Consider the following 16,635-nt stretch of genomic DNA (forward strand, 5'->3'; position numbering starts at 1 on the left):
CCTCATTTCTTCAAATATCCTAACTGTCCTCACTTTCATCACCTCCTTGATCAATCAAAAAAAAAAATACCATGGCTCCCTATTTCCTATTGCATCAGGTGTCAAATCCACCGCTCTGAAATTGGCTCTCTAACCTATTTCTACAATCTTATCTCCCACTTTCAAATAGGTATGCTCTCACCAGTTCAAAAGTTCTCTAACGATTGTATATTCAATTCTGCTCCTGCTCATATTATTCTTATCACCTGGAAGGCCCACCTCTTCTTCATTTATCAAAGTCCTGCCCATTCTTCAAGACCCATCTCAGATGCTATCTCCACTTCTCTGACTACTCCAGTCAAGTCAGCAAGTATTTTTAAGCTCCTACTATGTGACTGGTATGTATTTGGGGTGTATGGGAGTATTCAGAGAGGACCAGCACGTCTGGTATGAGGGTGTGCTGAGTACTTTTCAGGGCTGCTCATCCATCTTTGGTGTCCTCTTTCAGCTAACTTTCACCTGTGGCTCCAAGAAGCTATAGCACATGCAGTGGCTATACCCCTAAACCATTTCTATAGATGGGCAACACCAGAACCCACAGAGGGTAACCCTCAGATCTGTCAGTGAGTTAGGGAGTATCTACCGTAAGCATGTGAAGACTTTCCTGGGCAGAACAGGTAAATGAGAACACTTTCTTTCAACAGATGAGAAAACGGCGGAAGCAGGTGCTATGGAGCCCTTAGAGCTTGGTCAGGCATTGAAAATGCCAAGGTTATCTACTGTATCCTGGGCCATCGCCGTTCATCTTGACTTTTGTCCTGCCACTGGTCTTAGATGACTCAGGAAAGGAGAATGAGGCTGATGACTGTGCAACTCCACTTTACTCAAGTCCAGTTCATATGTGAATCAAGACATTATATCATTGAACCACTTCAAAACCCAAGGAAGAACAGGAGCAACTGAGGACACAACGAAAGGCAAAAACAGTCCCACCCCTCAAGGAGTTCACAATTTACTGGAAGGAGACAACATGCAAACAACTATGTACAAACAGGGACATATTCAGCATAAATTGGAAGTAGTCTCAGAAGGAAGACACTAGTATTTAACAGGACCAAGAAAAGTTTCTTGTGGAAGATAGGATTTTATCTGGGACCTAAAAGAAGACGAGAAAGCCAGAAGGTGGAAATGAGGAGTGAGAAGATTCCAGGCATGGAGAGCAACCAGTGAAAATGCAGAGATAGGAGATGGCATGTCTTGTGTGAGGAGCAACCTCAAGGAGGCCGATGTCACAGGTTCACAGGCTATGTTACGGAGTGCTTTAAAAGCCTTGCGGAAGATTTTATAGTTAGCAATCCAGGCAGAGACCTTTGGGGGTCTTATTTAAACCTCTTTATGCTTTGGGTTGGATGTTAAGTCCACATGTTACCTTTTCCCTCCTTTATACTGACTATGTTTATTCATCTACACCTCTACTACTAAAAATGTCCTCCTCTTGTCTCTTCTTGTTTAGATTACTAGACAGAATCCTAGTCATAACCTCTATAGTACATGTTATAAGTGTCTGCCAAATTCATTCTTCTCAAACTGCACTTTACATCCTCCTCCTCCATAATGACTCTGGCCTTAAATTCCTCATTCTGAGTTCCAAGGTATTCTATTAAATGGTTCCATCCTACCCCTTTGTCTTGGTCTTTCACTTCTCCCACTCCTGAAGCCAGGACAAGGTATTTGTATAACATGAGTAATATTTGAAAATCGTATCCTTAGGTCTTTTTGTCCTTCAGAGAGGCTTTGAACCCTACCTGCAACACATGTGTAATAGGATCAATATCTACTAGGGTTCCCCCCCTCACCTCCCTTCCTGATATTAGTTTTCACCAAAAGGCAGTTAAACTATCCTTGGGAATTGATTGGTCCCTGCTTCCCTGGACAGCAGCTTCCTGGTCGTATAAGGGCACAAAAAATCCCACCCATGTGGAGTCCAACTTAGTGGATGTCTGAAAACATCTTCAGTCACTGCATCCTGCCCTGCTGTCTAGATGCATTTCTATATGGAGATGAGACATCTATGGAAGCTAAGGGCCATGTATCCTTATTGCCTATTCTTCTTACAGCAGAGCCAAGTGAACCTCCTTTTGTTAATGAATTTCAATAAATTATGAGTGCCTCATTTTGTCCTAACATTAAATCTGAACTAACAGGATACCAGCCTCAGGTCCAGCCCTCATACCATGAGAATTTACATTACAAAATAGCTTATTGTCACAGAGAATGGGATATTTTGGTATTAAAAAGTTGATGTTTGTAAAATACATCAATACTTGAATGATCCATGATTTCATCAGTTCAAGTACTTGTTCCACGGACACTACTTCTTAGGAGATGATCTCCCTGAGTTATCATCACTGGCAAAATTATTCATCCTTTGGCCAGCCACCTTTCTGTAGGGGAGCTGTTAGAAATTCAACCGGGCCAATTTTTGGATGATAAAAATATAGTCCATCCCTGGATCTATCCCCTGAATGAAACCTTTCCTCTTGGTAGAATCCATTAAAGTTTGAATTCCACTGGTATAGCCTTTCAAAACGCTAATCTCTACCTTGATGAGGCATGAGAGTAGGACTTTAGTAGAGACACAAATAAAATGTAATATGGAAAAGTATCCTTTTTTCCCTTTCCACCATTTTATGCTTTGTCTAGGTTGTCCGCCTATCTTGCATTTTTTTTTTAGTTGTAACTCTGGATTACTGCTTCTCTGGGAAAACTTTCTTCTAAAGAAAGATGTTCCTACTCATGATGATCAAAAGTGTGATTAGCAGCTAAGAAAGTTGTTCTGATCTTAGGCTGCATTGATTGACAAGCATAGGTTCCAGGAACAAGGAAGTGATAATCCCACTGTACTCTGCCTTGATCAGACCACATCTATGCTTTTCCATTTTGAGCGCTGAAAAGGGAATGTGATCAACTACAAAGGAGCCATGTAGGAAGATGTTATCTACCTCCTGAGAGAGAACTGAGAAGCAGAAATATGTGTGGCATGGTTTTATATACATACATATATACACATGCACATATATGTATATATCTATATTTCTCTCTCTCTCTCTGTATACGTATATGTATATGTGTGTATATATATGTATATGTATATGTGTGTGTACATATATATATATATATATATATATATATATATATATATATATATATATACATACACACACACATGGTGGCCTTCTCTGGTGTGGAGGGGAGAGGGATAAGGGAGGGAGAATTTAGAACTTAAAATGTAACAAAAAAATTTTAAAAAAGAAAAAAAGAAACAGAAAAAATCAAGTTTAGAAAGTGATGCAAATAGGATAATTTTCATACTACCATATTCAAATGATTACATACTTTTAAAAAACTGTACATGGTTTTGCATATACTTTGATGGAATCTGATGACTCAACATGGTTTTTTCTTGATGGTTTTGCATACAATCTTCTTGTTCTTCATAAACTGAAATTTTCATATTTATTGATTACTATAAAAGCCAAAAATTTTTAATGTTTCTCAACAGATTTTCCAAACATATATACTATGCCACACCAATGTAATGCTACAAGTTAATACTATGTCTATGTTGTTTCATAGGACGGCAGACAAGAGAAAGATTTAAACCTTTAAAATAATAATGAAAGCTAACATTAATATAAAAAGAGGAATGTGGTTCATTAGACTGAACAACAAACTTGGAATTAGAGGTCTGCCACTTACTCCAACTGAGTCCTTAGCCAAGTCACTTAATATATCTGAGTGTCAGTTTCTGGAGCTTAAAAATGAAGCCATTGGCTAGTCATAGTGGGAGATACCGCCCCCTGGGGGGGGCTGGAACAATCCAGGAGGGTGGTAGTAGCCTCGGTGCAATTAGGTGGCACTGAATAAAAATAAGGGTTAACCTAACTTAACCCCAGGTGGGGCACAAAGTAATTTGTGTGTGTGTGTGTGTGTGTGTGTGTGTGTGTGTGTGTGTGTGTGTGTGAAAAGAGGGTGGTAGGTCAAATAAGTCTGGGAACCTCATGATCACTAAGGTCCTTTTAACTTAAGATATATTATCCATTGAGTGTTATAGACACTTCCCCCAGACCCACACTTACTATGTCACTCATCAGGGTACCAGGAGTTTGGGGTATATCTTCTCTACAGCTATTGGCTCAAACCCTTACTAGCCATGTTCCCCCATTTTACCACTTTTCATTAGTTGGATTATACAAATGGATTTGTCTTCAAAGATATGACAAGAACAAACATTTTCATAGTGTCTCAAGGTCCTACTCTCTGCTATGCCACCTCAGTCTCTAGGCAGGCAGACTCAAAACTTAGCTCAGTTCCTACATAGCATTGATCCCACCAAATTTATCTAAATGCAGGATGGTTGGTTATTATCCTTCATTCTAGAGGAGGACCAAAATGACACCACTTTGCTAGAGTCAAGTTATGGTGTGCCCAACTATGGCTGATCAGACAAATATGAGCTAGGAATGTTCTACCATAGATCGGTCACAAATAGTCTGTGTGAACATTTGGGGTGGAGTCTCTAAATTTACACATCTCACATTTCTTTTGAGCTACTTCAATTCTGCTTTGCTCACAGGGCACAGCATCTATTCTGCAAGGGCCCGCCATGCTCAGTGGTCCTGTCTGGCCAATGTCTCCCATGTCACACAACCAATTCCAAAACTCTTAAGAGAGACCTTGAAAGTGTCCTCGTATCACTTCTTCTGACTGCCATGTGAGTGCTTGCCCTGTGTGAGTTCTCCATAAAGTGGTCTTTTTGGCAAGCAGTTTTGCATGTGAACAACATGGCCAACCCATCTGAGTTGTGCTCTCTGCAGTAGAGTATGAATACTTGACAGTGCTTTCCCAGTCACCAATGAAGTGAAAGAAGGCTGTGTGCTTGCTCCCACTTTTTTAGCATGATGTTTTCAGCCATGTCGTCAAACACCTTCAATGAAGACAAATGTGGCATCAAGGTCAGTGATGACACTGATGGTAAATTCTTCAACTTGAAAAGGCTACCCACCAAGATCAAAGTGGAAGAAGTGTTGTTGCATGATTTTCTGTTTGTAGATGATTGTGCACTCAATCCAGCCTCTGAAGCTGAGATAAAATAAAGTATGGATCAATTCTCTGCTGCTTGTGCTAATTTTGGCCTAACACTTAACACCAAAACAGCACAGGTGTTCTATTAGCCAGCTCTATACCATCCATATGTGGAACCATCAGCTACAGCAAATGGAGAAGTTTTGAATGTGGTACACCTTGGCAGTGTACTTTCCAGGGATGTACACATTGATAGTGAGGTTTACGCATGCATTGCCAAAGTTAGCTCAGTGTTTGGGAGGCTCTGAAGGAAGTGTGGGAGAGAAGAGGTATTAGACTGCCTACCAAACTGAAGGTCTACAGAGCTGTTGTGCTGACCTCATTGTTGTACGTCTATAAAACCTGGATAGTATACCAGTGCCATGCCAGGAAACTGAATCACTTCCATTTGAATTGTCTTAGGAAGATTCTGAAGATCACCTGGCAGAATAAAATATTAGACACTGAGGTCCTTTCTCAAAATGCAGGATAGTCCCAGAGGTCACTCCCAAAGATCTCTTGATTCTCCTTGGAACTTCAATTGGGCTGGCAGCAATACCAGTCTGGATTCTGACTTCCAGATTTCTGCGAATCATTCTCCAGACCAAGTCAGAGACTTTATTCCCTGCACCTAGCATGGAAAAGATAAAGTGAAAAGGTCAAGGACAGAGGCCTATTTCTTTCTTTTTTTTTTTTTTGAGAGAGAGGCCTATTTCTCAGGGACCATATGGCCAAAGAGGGGAATAAGATAAGAGGAGGGGGTCTTTCCCCTTATAGCATACTCGTTCATCAGATGTCATGAGAGAAGGACCATGCTGTCTCTCATGATGTTGTCTCATATTTGAATAGAGCAAAGAGGGAGGCTCAAGGTGACTCAAGACTTTCTGAAGATGTTGACATTTCCAGCTATGCACCCAATTAAGAAAGGTTACTCCCAGTCACATGGTTAGCCAATCAAAACCAGTTTCAAATTGTACATCTATGTTCCACTGTCTCTCCAACACACTTCCCTTAGATGTTCCCCAGATTCTATTAGAAGAGGTTCCCCAGTGAATTTCATGACGGGGCATCATCTGAAGCACTTTGTTCATTCTCCAGACCCTGATTACATATGATTTTAGGAAGGATATCAGTAAAGTGGACAGCATCAAGAGGTAGAAAAATGGAATATTGAAGCTATGCTTCAATAGAAAGAGTTGTGGGTTTTTAGCCTGGAGAAGGAAAGGTTTGGGTAACATGAGGTAGAGGGGATGATGTGACAATTGTCTTCAAGTGTTCAAAGGTCTGCTACATGAATAAAGGCTAAAAACTATTCTTTGGGATCCCAGAGAACAGAACAAGTAGCAATGGGTGAAAGTAGCAAAGAAGTAAATTTAGGCTTGCTCTAAGGAAAGGCTTCTTAATAAATAGAGTTATCACAAACTGGAATAGGCTGCTTTGGAAGGTAAGGACTTCCCTCTTATTGTAGGTCTTTAAGGATGAATAACCACTTGTCAGATATATTGTAGAGAGAATTATGTTTTTTTTTTTCAGTTACAAGTGGATGGACGTTGAGGTCCTTTCCAACTCTGAAATTCCATGGTTCTATTTATGGGAGCCCTAATGAATAATCACTTCATTTCTATTTCTAGTCAAATACAAACTCCTTGAGAATAGAAACCATTTCACTTTTTATCCTAAACACTTCTCATGCGTCGTAGGCACTTAATATTTTCATGTCAATGAATAATCACAACATTGAAAAGACACGTGTCATAGAGGACAGAGGGCTGGTCTTGGAGTCAGGAAGATCTGGATTCAAGTCTTGGCTCTGTGCATACTAGCTGTGTGACCATGAACAAGTCACTTAATTTCTCAGTGATCCAGCGAATTCTTTAATTCTTTCAGATATAGATGAGGAGTGCTATTATTATGCATTATCTGCATCAGTGGACATATTTTCCCCATGAGGAGTTCCTTTCACTGATAAATCGACAGACCTAGACATTCCACTAAAAAATCATTAATGATCTCCACTTCTCCACACTAATTTTAGATCTGAAAGGGAACATAGAAATTTTCTATCCCAGTGACTCTCAAACCACGTTTTCATAAATCCCTGTGGTTCCACAAACCAGCCCCAGATTTTCCACTGAGGGAAAAAACAACACCTTGTGATGGTAGATGAGCCCATCTTGGGGTAGATTTAGGGTAGGTGGGCATCATGGCATATGATTCCATTGTTAATTTCAGACAAAGTAATTGCTACATGTGGGTTACAGATGAGACTGAATTGAGGTTAGCCAAACCATGTGGGACTGGATGGGATTTCTACTGCCTGAAACATCAACATGTTTATGTGGTGCAGCAAAGCTCAAAACCTTTGATGAATGGAAACACAAAGAGACATAATTTTCATAGGTGAAGGGAGCAGACAATTTTTCAGATCTTGTCTCTGAGTCACAGATGCCCTTTTTCCTGCTCTAGTAGTAAAAAGAGTTTGTGGGCTGCCATGGCTGCTTCTTCTCATCCTGGCTCACCTGACCTTCCTCCCAAACTCTGGCACATGTAAATTAGGACCTTAAGGAAGAATTGATCATTAGAGGAAGAGCTACTATCACCTCTGGCTCAGGAGTTATTTAAAGCTCTTGCTTCATGGGCTAAAATTGGATATGAAAGTTTCAGGAACTGTTGAGGAGTCCATTAACTACTCAATAACTTTTTTTTTTGGAGATCTCTCCAGAGCTCCTGTTTCTTCTTTATGCCCTAGTTAGGTTTCTGTTACTATACTTACCCTTGGATATATTCAGCAAATCTTCATACTCTACCAAGAACCCTGCCTTTCCATCCTTTTATCTTGTCTTCATCTCTCTCCAGGATGCATTGCTGACTCAACTCCACAGGGCTTTCTCTACCTTGCCATAGATACTTCTCACACTGGAAGCTTGCCTTCCTCCTACGTTAATTCTCACATTGGAAGTACTCAGTACTGAGGTTTCATCTTCTGATTGGCCGGTTCTTCTCAGAAATTTCCATTTAAGGAGAAGGCCCAGGCCAAAGATATCTCTATTCTTCTCCAATCTGTTCCGCTGACCCATCACCAGAGGACTTTCTCTACCATGTCCCCATGCCAAGTACCCCCAACACTACTGCCCCATCTTTTGTGTGTTGTTTTCTTCTATTAGTATCTAAGTCTCTTGAGAGCAGGAACTGCCTTTCTGTTTCTATTCATATTCCCAGCACTTAGCACAATGTCTGGCTCACACTGTTGACTGACTGACCCCACATTTCTTCAATACTTTCTTTTATTACCTGATTCTCATTATTTCCAACTATTCAGTCATTTCCATTAGATATCTCTTACGTATGACAACCATACCCAAGCCTATATAGATCTTAGATTTCCTAGGATAGTCTTAATTTCCAATAATCTATCACTTTCACAAATGAGGGGGAAATCTTGTTTTAAGACCACAGGTCCCAATTTTTCTTCTAGAAAGTATGGTGACCTTTGGGTCACCTTTGACATAATCAATTTAGTTTTTAATCTTTCTTTTTAAAAGATTTAAATCAGTCAGCTGTTTGTTTTATATTAGTTTAAAAATACAGTTTCCAGTTTTGTTAACCAATTTTATTGTATTTTTGCTTTTAATTGTATTAATATCATCTTTAGTTTTTCATAATTTCTACTTCATTAGTAGTTGGGGATATTTTTGTTGAAGTTTTTTAAATTGCACACCCAATTTGTTGATTTGGTTTTTCCTCTCTTTTGATGAAAGCATTTAGAAATAAAATATTTTCCCTTCAGAACTGGTTTATCAGCATGCTATAAGTTTTTGTATGCTGTCTAATTGTTGCGATTTTCTTTGATGAATTTTTTATTGTTTCTATGATTTGTTCTTTGATCTCACTAATTCTTTCAAATTATGATGGTATCCAATTACTTTGAATTTTATTTATTAAATTTTATTTAATTTTACTTATTTATTTAATTTTATTTAACATTTAATTAATTAATTTATTTTCATTTAATATTTTATTTAAGTGTCTTCTCTTAATTACATATAATTTTATTGTGATCAACATATATGTTTAGTAATTCTGCTCTTCTACAGTTTTGGCAAGGCCGTTATGCCCCCAAATATGGTCAATTTTTTAAAAAGTGCTATGTATAGCTGAGTAGCATGTGAATTTTTTTCTCTTCTCATTCAGTAATCATCAGTATTTGATTCAATATAGATGATTCACTAATCACCTATCATCTCTACTTTTTCTAAAGTTCTATTCAGATCCTTAACTTCTGTCTTATCTGTCTACTGGTTATATTTGCCTAAGTATGAAAGGAGTACATCAACATCCCTCACTATTATAATTTTTCTATCTGTTTTTCCATCAATTAACTTTTACTTGAAATAGTTGGATGCTGCATGGCTAAGTACATGGTGCCTTTAAAAAAAGTGTAATTTCTCTGCCTATTCCTTTTTTATCTTATCTATATTTTCTGTGGTATTAATCTGAAATCATGATTGCTACCCCTCCCTTTGTGCATTTAAATGAAGCATAATAGATTTTTCTCTAGTCCTTCATTTTAACTGTTTGTGACTCTTTGTGCTTGTGTTTCTTGTCAACAACATACTGTCAGATTCTGTTTTCTAATCCATTCTACCATCCTCTTAAATTTTTTTTTTTTGGTTGGGCAATGGGGTTAAATGACCTGCCCAGGGTCACATAGCTAATAAGTGTCAAATGTATGAGGCTGGATTTGAACTCAGGTCCTCCTGACTCCAGGGCCAGTGTTCTATTCACTGTACCACCTAGTTGCCCCTATCCTCTTGTTTTTGTCAATGAGTTCATCCCATTCACATTTACGTTTATGATTATAAATTATGTATTTCTCTCTATCCCATCCTGTTGTACATTTCCCCCCTTTTTTTCTCACCTCCCTCTTTTCAAATTAGAAGATGGTGGTAGAAAGAGGAAATTTACTTGACTCTTGCAATCTTATAAGTAAACAGCTGTTTCCTCTCTGTTGCATATCTTCTCCTAAAGTTGTGAGCTTTGAGAGATCAGGAGAGTAAGCCATGGAGCAGGCCCTAGAACACAGTCCATCCTGGATTTTGCAACCATACAGCCTACCAACCATGCTAAGAGAAGCAACCTTTGAGACCTATGCCAGAGATAGCAGAGATGAGGACCCATCCAGAAATAAAGATGCATTTGGACATTACCTTGGTCTACATTACTACATAGAAAATTACATTCAATCTGAGTCTACTCTTCCTAGAAACCAAGGTAGTATAAGGGAGAATGTGAGGTCTTGGGGGAAAATATTTGTATTTCTTATTATACTTTAGAAGTAAAAATCATTTTGTAAAAGCTAATTGATATCATATTGAACTGATGACTAATAGTGAAAGGAGTATGCCCAGATTGGGGTCTCAAGTCAATAGAGGTGGAGATAAAACAACCATCCAGTGATACCCCCAAGTGTAGCTAGCCTCCATTGACCCCATGGCAAAGTCTGACTGGTGCTAAAAAATGATGATATTTCTTAGAGAATTCCCTTTCCGTGGTCTCTTTAAGGGATTTTAAATGACAAGACCACATTTGGTAAACAAATAAAAGAGATTATACTCTCCTGGAAATTATTGTTTTCAAAGTGGAACAATATTCTTTAGTGTCTGTAGCATATTACTAAAAGGAGTTACAAAGAAGACCAGGGATAAAAGAGATCATCCAAGAAACATGTGAGTGAAAAAGCTGTGTTTGTTATGTAGTGAGGGTGAGGATAAATGATGGACAGTCTGTGTATCCTTGTAATGTCACAAGAAAGCAAGGAAGGTACCCAGCATATTGGGTTCACCCCTGGGCAAACTTTATAGAAGGATGTGGAAAAGAATCACAGAGATGAATAGGCATGGATGGGTTCTTCATATTGGGGAGAGAATATTAACATTGAAGAGTATTTGAGTATGAGATCCATTTGATTATTTGAGGTTACTAAAAATAATTCACCTTATGCTATTTTGCATATTAGTAGAATACATTTATAATCATTTTAGAAGATTCTACTACTAGAGTTTTGTTTGAAATGAAGAATTATACTGTTATGAGAGATCAGTCAATCACTAATTTATTCACTTTACAGATAAAGAAATTAAGGCCAAGATACTTTAAGCGCTTGGCCCAAGGTCACAAAGCCAATTAATGGTAGAGTTGAAACTACAGACTTAATTGTCTCTTGATTTCTTTCTAGTTAACATGTTATCATAGAATCATTAGGACCTTGACAGGTCACTAAATCCATCAGTCCAACTCACCAACTCAACTGATATGATAGAACCCAGACTACCCCAAAGTAATATAAATCCAATCTATCTTTAGAAACCTCCAGAGTTTACAATTCTGTCCACAGTCTAGGTATCTCACCTTAAAACCACCCATATCTGCCCCAAAGTGATCCATTATTAACAGTTATAGAGACAATCATATGGGCTTGGAGTCAAGAAGACTTGGGTTCAAATTCCGCCTCTAAAAGTAAGATCATAGGCTTAGAGGTAGAAGGTATCTTAGAGGCCATTGTTGATTTATAGTTGAGGAAACCAAGGCACGGAGAGGTTAAATGACTTGCCCATAGTCACATACCTAATAAGTGGCTGAGACATGATTTAAACTTAGCTTTCCTAACTCCAAGTCAAATGGTCTTTTTACTGTACTAGGTTGTAACCATGAGCAAGACACAAATCCCTAAACTTGTTTCCTCAATGGTAAAGTAGGTATAAAAATATCCATAAAGCATTTTTACCTCCATAACATCTCTTGCCTTCAACTCTTTTCCACTTATGCAGCTCTTACCTTAGTTCAGGACCTCATCATCTCTCACCTAGATTATTACAATAGTCTCCTAATAGGTTTCTCTGCCTCAAATCTTTAACCACTAATAGTCCTGCCTACCTACGGTTGTTGAAGTAATTTTCCTTAAGTACAGACCTGACCATGTAACTCCTACAACATAAATTTTGTTTATTTCTTTTGCCTCTTGATATGAACTCCTCTATTTATCTTTTAAAGTCCTATACAACTTAGCTACAACCTATCCTTCCAGACTCAGGGGATTTTACACTCCTTCCTGCCCTCTGCACTCCAGGCAAATTGGATTTCTTTCTTTTTTTTTTATTTTTTGCTTTTGATGAGGGTCAAGTGACTTGCCCAAGGTCACACAGCTGGTAAGTGTTAAGTGTCTGAGGCTGGATTTGAACTCATGTCCTTCTGACTCCAAGGCCAGAGCTCTATTCACTACACCATCTAGTTGCCCCCAAATTGGGTTTCTTTGTATACTCTCTCTCTCTGATTTCGCACTGATTTTCCTTCCTTTGCAGTGATTTTCCTTCATGCCTCAAATGTACTTTCTCTTGGAGAAAGTGTTTCATGGAGTCTCCCTCTTTCTTTAAGATGGAGCTCAGGCAACATCTTCTTCATGAAGCTTTTTCTGATCTTCCCAACCACTAGTGCCCTCCCTCCTAAATTACTGTGTATTTTGTTGCTTTGTGTGTATTTGTATTTGTTAACTTTATATTTGTGCTGCATGTATCTATATATGTACTTGTTGTCTCCTCCCTATGTATTGTAAGCTCCTTGTGAGGCTAGAGTCTTTCTTTCCTTCTTTCTTTCTTTCTTTCTTTTTTTTTTTTGGTACTTTTATCCTCAGCAACTAGCACAATGCCTGGCACCTAGTAGATGCTTAATAAATCTTGTTGACCAATTGATTGTGCCGTCATCAGTATGGAAAGCTGAAACACCATAGACTGTGCACTTGTAGAAGAAGCAAAATAATGGTGATCACCAGAGAGACATGTGTGAGGAACAGAAGATAGGCCAGTTGTGAAACAAAATCCAGGGATAAATGAATGGTCAGCCCACGTACTCCACAGTATCCACCAGTGTCAAGCGATTGAGGAGGAAAGTCTTTAAGATGTTGGGTGGATTCCTCGTGGAGAATTTACGGGAAGACACGGACAAGTTATATAGGACAGTCACACATAGATGGATTACAAATCGTATCACTGGAGAGAGTGCTGACATCTATGAGATCACAGATCCATTCAAGTGTCAAAGGATCTCCCTCACAGGGTGTCTGTGAGGCTTAAATGACACAATGGTTGTAAAGTGCTTTGCAAACTTTAAAATGCTATATAAATGTCAGTTATGATTAAAATGCTTTAGAGTTTGGCTTTTCTTTTTCTCACCCAGTTGAGTTTGGGTATAAAAGCATGGTAGTATTTTCACTAATAACTTTTAAAAATTGTCCCATATTCTTCATCATTTTGTGAGGTACTTGGATTATCAAAATGAGGGTGGCAGATGTTTCTTCAATATGTGAAACAGGTGCAATGCAGGCACAAAAATTCCCAGGAATCTCATATCAGGATACCATTGTCTACTTTTTTTTTTCTTGAATCACTGATTAGTCATAATGTACATTCTTTAATATAAATACGTTTCCATGAATAAAAAACAAGAAGCATAAGCATTTAAAAAAGAATATTGAGGATCTATTTTCTTCTTAGGGGAAAAAAAGTTAGATTACTGACTCACTGAGTTGCCTCTTTTTTCCCATTATAACAATGATGTTTTCCTTTTTATAAAACAGGCAAAATTCTACATAATTCTTAAAGCCTCAGATTCTCTTACTACTTCAGGATTAACCTTACTTTTCAAAGAATGGAAGACTTTTTTTTAAAAATAAGTTGTGATTATAACTAAAACTATAGAGATTACATCTTCTATACATAAAAATGAAAAACTACTATAGTGAACTAACTAGGAGAGTGAACAAAATTTAAATTATATATGAATGATTTTGCTATGAAATACAGTAAGTTAGTAAAGCTTAAAACTGCATTAAGACTTTTGAGGCAATGTGTGATGAAAATTAATGCAATAAATATACCTTTAGGATCTGCAAGTAGTTAAATTTGAGGAAAACTAGAGTTTAAAATCATACATTTGACAGATGCTATAAGAATACTTAGTTACATAAGGTGGTCATAGTACTTAAGGAAATTAGCATTACAGAATTCATTTCATAGCAAGTTTATATAAATTTCCTAATTTATCTTAAAATATGCTTTGGTGTGGAGATAGAAAATATCTCTCCATCTGTCAAACTATTTGATTTTTTTTAATAATAAGGTCTCTGCTATAAAACTAATCACACATTTTAGCCCATTTTAAAACAACCATCTGTAAATCTGCCTTTAAAATCCTATATTTTTAAAAAATAATTATTCATAGGAACACAAACATCTCTTATATACGATTGTTTTAACCTGAAGATGCTATACTTTGGTTCTGATACACCATATACTAGTGCTCATTTTTCTGGCTGTGCTGCATCTGGCTGGAATGATGTATACCTCGTACAAGAATGATAGAGCTTTGTATAAACACTGATGAAACTTCTATGTAAAAGATGCTAAGGCAAACAGGCTAGAAGTCACCTTTCAAAAGCAAAAAAATTTAACTTACTGTTTCTGCTTATGCTTTGTTTAAAGAGTCGTTTAAGGAAATTAGAACAGTCTAAGTAAACCATGCTTCAGGAGTAAAATGACTTAGCCTTGTTAGCCTGTAATACCAGTCTTCGGATGATTTTTTTTACCATGCACAAAGAATAAAGTACTCTACTTGAAGGCCTGTTGGAATGCTGACTAGCAAAATGATTCCTCTTTTATAGTTATCCCCAATTTTAATATGACAGACTACCGTTACAATAGCCTTTGTGATTATATTAGTAATCATAGGAAGTATTAGTTACAAAATCTACCAGTCACAAAGTTGTGACCTGAGAAACTTCAGTGAAAGAGGATCATAAATGAAGTAAAATGAAGGTCAACGTCAAGGAGCTACTTTGCAAATGCTTCTTTCAATCCTTGAAAGTGTTTTAATGATTAGTTTAAAGAATTCCACAAACCTCTAAAACAGTATGTGATTTATATTTCTATTAGAACCATCAGTCAGTCATCAGGCAGGGATGACTTCTATATTTCTATAAATGGGCAATATTAGCAAGAAGGTGTCTTTGGAAAGAAAAATTGTTTACTATCTATAGAAACGACTTATAAAATAAAAGTAAAATCTCTCTATTAATTCCCTTTACCTGAAATACTATTTTGGTTTTCATTTTGCAAATAGCATTTTCACTCAAAGCTAGAATTTTTATTCCAAGAAATTATCTTTCCTGTGTTGCAGTTTACTACTACATTTCTGTAATAGGCCTCATTTAAAATTTTGTATCATTCTGAAGTTACATGATAAATATATTTTAAAAAACAGGAAATCTAGGTATCTTATACTGTTTTCCTTCTAATATATTTCCCTCTATTCTCTTTCTCACCTCCAAACTTCTGCTTGGACATAGTCCACAACTACACGGCACTAACTTAATTGAAAGTGAGAAATTAATTGTAACATGAATTTAGATTAGGAATAGAGTCTAAATAGTTCAGGCATCTTTTCTTTATGCATAACACACAGCCCAAAAGGAAAAGAAATGTATTGTTAATCAGATTTATTCAAGTGATTTAAAGAAATTGATAACTAAGGCCTTGGTTTTGCTACTTTACCACCTCAACTAACCAAATAATTCATCATCCTCTCTTTCACAATAAACTTGAATCATTATTTATTCATTATAGCATTAAATTGAAATAATTTTACAGAATCTAGATGAACACCATTGCACTGCCTGAAATATTTATTCATGTGTAAACATGAAAGTAATTACCTTACAAGTAACAGTTCAAAATGTTATCTTTTGACCAATTACATTTTTCTGTACCATACTCTGTAATGCTCACAACAGAAGCTTAAAACACACACACATAGATGAGGTTAATAAAAACTTTAAGTGAAAGGATTTTGCTTATTATTTGTATAATTGCCTTCACAGTTGCTGATACAATTGTCTTATGTGGACCTACCCAAAGAATGGAAAAGCTAATTAAGGCAGATCTTCAGGTAATGTTGAAAATGACCAAAGCCATTAACATATGGCTGAATCTGTAAAGAAAAAATGAAGTGGTGAATTGGGTAATTACTTAATTGAGAAAACAAACCAGGCTTTGAAGCTAGAATTATCCATAAAATTGCCTCGAGTTTACACTTTAACCCAGCTATGTAGACAGAACCTATGTGCCTGATAAAAAGGTTGTAGCTAAGACATACACACTTTCTCCACCTGATTTGCCAAATGAGCTCTCAGAAGGCATATTTTTGAAATGCTAAATTTAGTTTAACTTCACTTATTCCAGTTAAGTAAAAAGCACAACTGCTATCCCTTAAACTGATGAGTATTAGCAATGCACACTATTAAAATTACCCCAGTCGTACAATGTAACTTATTTGAGTATCATACTGATACTAAAAATGTCTCATTTCAGAAATGAATATGGATGAAAATTTTTTTCATAGTCATTTTCAAAGCATTTGTCAATTCCAATAATTTGGGTTCATGCATAAATATGCTCCTTTTGCCTTTTTGGTTTGTTTCCATTT

Source organism: Phascolarctos cinereus, unplaced genomic scaffold, assembly GCF_003287225.1.
Source record: "Phascolarctos cinereus isolate Bilbo 61053 unplaced genomic scaffold, phaCin_HiC Scaffold_1;HRSCAF=81, whole genome shotgun sequence".
In the NCBI taxonomy this organism is placed as follows: Eukaryota; Metazoa; Chordata; class Mammalia; order Diprotodontia; family Phascolarctidae; genus Phascolarctos; species Phascolarctos cinereus.